The sequence below is a fragment of the Haliotis rufescens genome, unplaced genomic scaffold (assembly GCF_023055435.1).
Source record: "Haliotis rufescens isolate VD_foot unplaced genomic scaffold, xgHalRufe1.0.p SCAF_13, whole genome shotgun sequence".
Taxonomy (NCBI): domain Eukaryota; kingdom Metazoa; phylum Mollusca; class Gastropoda; order Lepetellida; family Haliotidae; genus Haliotis; species Haliotis rufescens.
In genome coordinates this window covers 41,134,121-41,141,603 of record NW_025963813.1, presented here as the reverse complement: position 1 = coordinate 41,141,603, position 7,483 = coordinate 41,134,121, and the positions used below count along the sequence as shown (strand labels likewise).

General features: G+C 42.3%; 2 long non-coding RNA genes across 2 annotated transcripts; both read right to left on the bottom strand.

Annotated features, from left to right (window-relative positions):
- Positions 1 to 3,259: 3,259 nt before the first annotated feature.
- Positions 3,260 to 4,205, bottom strand: LOC125378694. Its single transcript, XR_007220472.1, has 3 exons — positions 4,110 to 4,205; positions 3,613 to 3,833; positions 3,260 to 3,404 (listed from the first exon to the last, which is right to left on the bottom strand). It is a non-coding gene; the product is annotated as an uncharacterized LOC125378694 (long non-coding RNA).
- Positions 4,206 to 6,319: 2,114 nt separating this feature from the next.
- On the bottom strand, positions 6,320 to 6,862 carry LOC125378696. The gene is made up of 2 exons (XR_007220477.1): positions 6,673 to 6,862; positions 6,320 to 6,464 (listed from the first exon to the last, which is right to left on the bottom strand). It is a non-coding gene; the product is annotated as an uncharacterized LOC125378696 (long non-coding RNA).
- Positions 6,863 to 7,483: the final 621 nt, after the last annotated feature.

Sequence of the window (7,483 nt, the reverse complement as noted above, 5' to 3'; positions counted from 1 at the left end):
GAGAGGGAGAGAGAGAGAGAGAGAGAGAGAGAGAGAGAGAGAGAGAGAGAGAGAGAGAGAGAGAGAGAGAGAGAGTCCATGATAAACCAGTGTGCATATGAATCATTCCTCATACCAATTTGGTAAGAGGTAAATGTTTTGGCGGCCAGAGCATTCTCACTTTAGCCCAGTGATCCCCGTACACAATAAAAGAGAAGATAATGTGTAATCAGATTTAACACTTTGGAGTGTATTTTTATTCAGAGGTCTGGTCAAACAAAATACAAGATCATCATGTTTTACATGAGTTGTTGTTTCCCCGTTGTCCAGCAGCAGTGGAATAAAAAACAAGGGCTTTCTCGTGACACATCTTTCTGAAATGAAGAATAGGCCAAAGTTATCAGGCATGTCATTTCTACTAAAATTTGCAGAGGACATTGCCTCCGAGATATATACTTTATGTTTACAGAAACGAGTATTCCCGAGGAAAGAGTTCATCCCGTCAGGCGTTAATTGTTCTTTGGAAAACACAGTTAAGAACGTTTGCAACACAACCATTGTGAGATCTAACCGTCTACCTACCAGCTGCTATGTTTATCCATGGTGCCCCTTTCCTCCATGGCCGCCTCCATGTCCTTTGCCCCCGTGTCCGCCACCATGGCCTCCGTGTCCCTTGCCCCCATGGCCACCACCATGACCTTTGCCGCCATGACCCTTTCCACCTCCATGACCGCCTCCATGACCATGACCATGACCACCACCATGACCCTTGGCCATGCTGGTTCCGAACACTGCAGCAAGAACTGTCAGAAAGAGAAAACACAATACATTATTTGCGACGCTGATAATGTGGACTGTTCAGGCTAGTTAAAAGCAATTATTAAGACGTAAACACAGTCACATCGCGTTAATAAAATGTTGACAGTTGGAGTAGATGGCATATCATATTTAGGTTTCCTATATAGATTGACAGTGACTGTCAAGTAACTTTTCTCACAAATGATCTGAACTTTCAGCCAGGCGATTATACAGCGTGACTAGTGTAGATTTACATTTAGGCACCAACGAGGTATGCTCACCTGCTACAAGGAGAACTGCGACTTTAAGAAAATGCATATTTGATGGTTCTGATGAATGCAAACCTCAGAAAACGTAAAGTTACCTTCTGCACGTTCTCTTTTATAGAGGTGTAACAGCATGTTCTGTGCATGCATGGGGATGCGGCGCACCTTTCCAAATCAGATTAATTAACCAGATGTTTAATTTCTACATCAACTGCACTTTTTTCAATTTTACTTTTTCTCAAGCGTTTGAACTTTTGCATTAATCTCCCGCCACGATCTCCGCATGTCCTAATATAGATATGGCCCAGCTTTTAGGTGTTGTCTGTTAAGGAGAAATTACTTTGTGTCCTTTGTTCAAATTAAGTTTGTTATTGTTATCGAATACATGCCACAGAGACAATTGAAATAGTTCTTGTACCGACAAAAGGTAAGAGGGTATGGTGAAGGCCAGTCTAATGGTAATTGATAAAGGGGGTTGAACTACATGTATGTGTAAAACGAAAACATTTAGCCGACAGCAAATCACCACATGCATCGCTTGCGGGATATTAATAGGCTTCCTTGGAGCTCTGCGGTGTGCTTGGTGTGTAGCTAAAACCACTGTGACATCACCACAAGCGTTACAAAGCAGTTTATGCAATAATATCATTATGATATAATTTTTCTACCATTTCCGCGATCGCGAGGTATATAAGTTCGTAAAAAACTGGCAGCTATCCGTTTTTTCCTTTCGCTTACCAAAGAAGGACATTACGATACAATATGCAGTTCTCTAACTTCGCCGCACTTCTTGGCCTTGGTGAGTATTATCATTCTGTTGTCATGCTATATCAGTTTAAATGGTATTAGCTGTCCGAAATAAAACGCTGGAAAGTAACATGTCCCATGCAATCTTTAAAATGGAGTTGTTTGTGTGTGATATGACAGTATTGTAACTCCAAATCCTATATTCCAACAGCGTAAAAGTGTTAATTTCACAGGAAAGTGTGTTGCTTCAAGTTTCAAGCAACATCCTCCTCAACATCTACTATATAAAGTGTAATGCTTTATACATGGGCGTGTCTTTGTTTATTTTCCAGCTCTGGCAGCCGTTTTGGGTTTGGCTAGTGCTCACGGTCATGGTGGCCACGGACATGGTGGTCATGGACATGGTGGTCACGGACATGGAGGTCATGGACATGGACATGGTGGTCACGGTCATGGAGGACATGGTCATGGTCACGGAGGTCATGGTCACGGAGGTCATGGTCACGGAGGTCATGGCCACGGAGGACACGGTCACCACGGATGAAGCTGCCGAGACGTTGGGGATTGATATCCTAAGTACACAGTCACATGAGAATCTGGATGCTGGGAATCCACTGTGTAGTCGATAACCTATTGTATTGATTGTGATTCGTGTATCATCATTGCCTCAAAGAATTAAAACATCGATCTGACAATTATGCTACTGTTTGTATTATTCATTCTCTTCTATATGGATGCTAGAATGACTACAGAACTAAAGCAATTGTGCAAATAAAATAATACTTAGTGCATGTACATAACAGCCCAAGTGACAGACGTAGGTTTAAGTCTGACAGCAAGAGAGTATGGTCTGAGATATGATAAGACGACACATCCTTGTTTCGTGCATGCTATAAAATCCACTCCCCGAAACACCATGGCTCATGTCATCCAAAATGCCGTAGTGTTTAACTGCAGCTATAAAGCAACTTAGGATAGAGGTAGTAATCAGTCCAATTCTGCACAACGCCTGCTCTATGGCATGTCCCAACTACTTTCAACTGGTACGTGCGTCGGGTCTCTCAAATGTGCCACTGAGTCATATATATCTTGTATCAACCCACATACTTAGCAAGGATTCGTCGTCATTTGATGGTATTAACCTAATATGCACACCATTGTCGATATTCATTGAATTTATCATATGGACGCGGGAGGCGCTATCAGCTATCAAGATAGCAAATGTGTCAGTAGGCTTGTTTGTCTGTTAGTGTTTGTGAGAGAGAGAGAGAGAGAGAGAGAGAGAGAGAGAGAGAGAGAGAGAGAGAGAGAGAGAGAGAGAGAGAGAGAGAGAGAGTCCATGATAAACCAGTGTGCATATGAATCATTCCTCATACCAATTTGGTAAGAGGTAAATGTTTTGGCGGCCAGAGCATTCTCACTTTAGCCCAGTGATCCCCGTACACAATAAAAGAGAAGATAATGTGTAATCAGATTTAACACTTTGGAGTGTATTTTTATTCAGAGGTCTGGTCAAACAAAATACAAGATCATCATGTTTTACATGAGTTGTTGTTTCCCCGTTGTCCAGCAGCAGTGGAATAAAAAACAAGGGCTTTCTCGTGACACATCTTTCTGAAATGAAGAATAGGCCAAAGTTATCAGGCATGTCATTTCTACTAAAATTTGCAGAGGACATTGCCTCCGAGATATATACTTTATGTTTACAGAAACGAGTATTCCCGAGGAAAGAGTTCATCCCGTCATGCGTTAATTGTTCTTTGGAAAACACAGTTAAGAACGTTTGCAACACAACCATTGTGAGATCTAACCGTCTACCTACCAGCTGCTATGTTTATCCATGGTGCCCCTTTCCTCCATGGCCGCCTCCATGTCCTTTGCCCCCGTGTCCGCCACCATGGCCTCCGTGTCCCTTGCCCCCATGGCCACCACCATGACCTTTGCCGCCATGACCCTTTCCACCTCCATGACCGCCTCCATGACCATGACCATGACCACCACCATGACCCTTGGCCATGCTGGTTCCGAACACTGCAGCAAGAACTGTCAGAAAGAGAAAACACAATACATTATTTGCGACGCTGATAATGTGTACTGTTCAGGCTAGTTAAAAGCAATTATTAAGACGTAAACACAGTCACATCGCGTTAATAAAATGTTGACAGTTGGAGTAGATGGCATATCATATTTAGGTTTCCTATATAGATTGACAGTGACTGTCAAGTAACTTTTCTCACAAATGATCTGAACTTTCAGCCAGGCGATTATACAGCGTGACTAGTGTAGATTTACATTTAGGCACCAACGAGGTATGCTCACCTGCTACAAGGAGCACTGCGACTTTAAGAAAATGCATATTTGATGGTTCTGATGAATGCAAACCTCAGAAAACGTAAAGTTACCTTCTGCACGTTCTCTTTTATAGAGGTGTAACAGCATGTTCTGTGCATGCATGGGGATGCGGCGCACCTTTCCAAATCAGATTAATTAACCAGATGTTTAATTTCTACATCAACTGCACTTTTTTCAATTTTACTTTTTCTCAAGCGTTTGAACTTTTGCATTAATCTCCCGCCACGATCTCCGCATGTCCTAATATAGATATGGCCCAGCTTTTAGGTGTTGTCTGATAAGGAGAAATTACTTTGTGTCCTTTGTTCAAATTAAGTTTGTTATTGTTATCGAATACATGCCACAGAGACAATTGAAATAGTTCTTGTACCGACAAAAGGTAAGAGGGTATGGTGAAGGCCAGTCTAATGGTAATTGATAAAGGGGGTTGAACTACATGTATGTGTAAAACGAAAACATTTAGCCGACAGCAAATCACCACATGCATCGCTTGCGGGATATTAATAGGCTTCCTTGGAGCTCTGCGGTGTGCTTGGTGTGTAGCTAAAACCACTGTGACATCACCACAAGCGTTACAAAGCAGTTTATGCAATAATATCATTATGATATAATTTTTCTACCATTTCCGCGATCGCGAGGTATATAAGTTCGTAAAAAACTGGCAGCTATCAGTTTTTTCCTTTCGCTTACCAAAGAAGGACATTACGATACAATATGCAGTTCTCTAACTTCGCCGCACTTCTTGGCCTTGGTGAGTATTATCATTCTGTTGTCATGCTATATCAGTTTAAATGGTATTAGCTGTCCGAAATAAAACACTGGAAAGTAACATGTCCCATGCAATCTTTAAAATGGAGTTGTTTGTGTGTGATATGACAGTATTGTAACTCCAAATCCTATATTCCAACAGCGTAAAAGTGTTAATTTCACAGGAAAGTGTGTTGCTTCAAGTTTCAAGCAACATCCTCCTCAACATCTACTATATAAAGTGTAATGCTTTATACATGGGCGTGTCTTTGTTTATTTTCCAGCTCTGGCAGCCGTTTTGGGTTTGGCTAGTGCTCACGGTCATGGTGGCCACGGACATGGTGGTCATGGACATGGTGGTCACGGACATGGAGGTCATGGACATGGACATGGTGGTCACGGTCATGGAGGACATGGTCATGGTCACGGAGGTCATGGTCACGGAGGTCATGGTCACGGAGGTCATGGCCACGGAGGACACGGTCACCACGGATGAAGCTGCCGAGACGTTGGGGATTGATATCCTAAGTACACAGTCACATGAGAATCTGGATGCTGGGAATCCACTGTGTAGTCGATAACCTATTGTATTGATTGTGATTCGTGTATCATCATTGCCTCAAAGAATTAAAACATCGATCTGACAATTATGCTACTGTTTGTATTATTCATTCTCTTCTATATGGATGCTAGAATGACTACAGAACTAAAGCAATTGTGCAAATAAAATAATACTTAGTGCATGTACATAACAGCCCAAGTGACAGACGTAGGTTTAAGTCTGACAGCAAGAGAGTATGGTCTGAGATATGATAAGACGACACATCCTTGTTTCGTGCATGCTATAAAATCCACTCCCCGAAACACCATGGCTCATGTCATCCAAAATGCCGTAGTGTTTAACTGCAGCTATAAAGCAACTTAGGATAGAGGTAGTAATCAGTCCAATTCTGCACAACGCCTGCTCTATGGCATGTCCCAACTACTTTCAACTGGTACGTGCGTCGGGTCTCTCAAATGTGCCACTGAGTCATATATATCTTGTATCAACCCACATACTTAGCAAGGATTCGTCGTCATTTGATGGTATTAACCTAATATGCACACCATTGTCGATATGCATTGAATTTATCATATGGACGCGGGAGGCGCTATCAGCTATCAAGATAGCAAATGTGTCAGTAGGCTTGTTTGTCTGTTAGTGTTTGTGAGAGAGAGAGAGAGAGAGAGAGAGAGGAGAGAGAGAGAGAGAGAGAGAGAGAGAGAGAGAGAGAGAGAGAGAGAGAGAGAGAGAGAGTCCATGATAAACCAGTGTGCATATGAATCATTCCTCATACCAATTTGGTAAGAGGTAAATGTTTTGGCGGCCAGAGCATTCTCACTTTAGCCCAGTGATCCCCGTACACAATAAAAGAGAAGATAATGTGTAATCAGATTTAACACTTTGGAGTGTATTTTTATTCAGAGGTCTGGTCAAACAAAATACAAGATCATCATGTTTTACATGAGTTGTTGTTTCCCCGTTGTCCAGCAGCAGTGGAATAAAAAACAAGGGCTTTCTCGTGACACATCTTTCTGAAATGAAGAATAGGCCAAAGTTATCAGGCATGTCATTTCTACTAAAATTTGCAGAGGACATTGCCTCCGAGATATATACTTTATGTTTACAGAAACGAGTATTCCCGAGGAAAGAGTTCATCCCGTCATGCGTTAATTGTTCTTTGGAAAACACAGTTAAGAACGTTTGCAACACAACCATTGTGAGATCTAACCGTCTACCTACCAGCTGCTATGTTTATCCATGGTGCCCCTTTCCTCCATGGCCGCCTCCATGTCCTTTGCCCCCGTGTCCGCCACCATGGCCTCCGTGTCCCTTGCCCCCATGGCCACCACCATGACCTTTGCCGCCATGACCCTTTCCACCTCCATGACCGCCTCCATGACCATGACCATGACCACCACCATGACCCTTGGCCATGTTGGTTCCGAACACTGCAGCAAGAACTGTCAGAAAGAGAAAACACAATACATTATTTGCGACGCTGATAATGTGTACTGTTCAGGCTAGTTAAAAGCAATTATTAAGACGTAAACACAGTCACATCGCGTTAATAAAATGTTGACAGTTGGAGTAGATGGCATATCATATTTAGGTTTCCTATATAGATTGACAGTGACTGTCAAGTAACTTTTCTCACAAATGATCTGAACTTTCAGCCAGGCGATTATACAGCGTGACTAGTGTAGATTTACATTTAGGCACCAACGAGGTATGCTCACCTGCTACAAGGAGCACTGCGACTTGAAGAAAATGCATATTTGATGGTTCTGATGAATGCAAACCTCAGAAAACGTAAAGTTACCTTCTGCACGTTCTCTTTTATAGAGGTGTAACAGCATGTTCTGTGCATGCATGGGGATGCGGCGCACCTTTCCAAATCAGATTAATTAACCAGATGTTTAATTTCTACATCAACTGCACTTTTTTCAATTTTACTTTTTCTCAAGCGTTTGAACTTTTGCATTAATCTCCCGCCACGATCTCCGCATGTCCTAATATAGATATGGCCCAGCTTTTAGGTGTTGTCTGATAA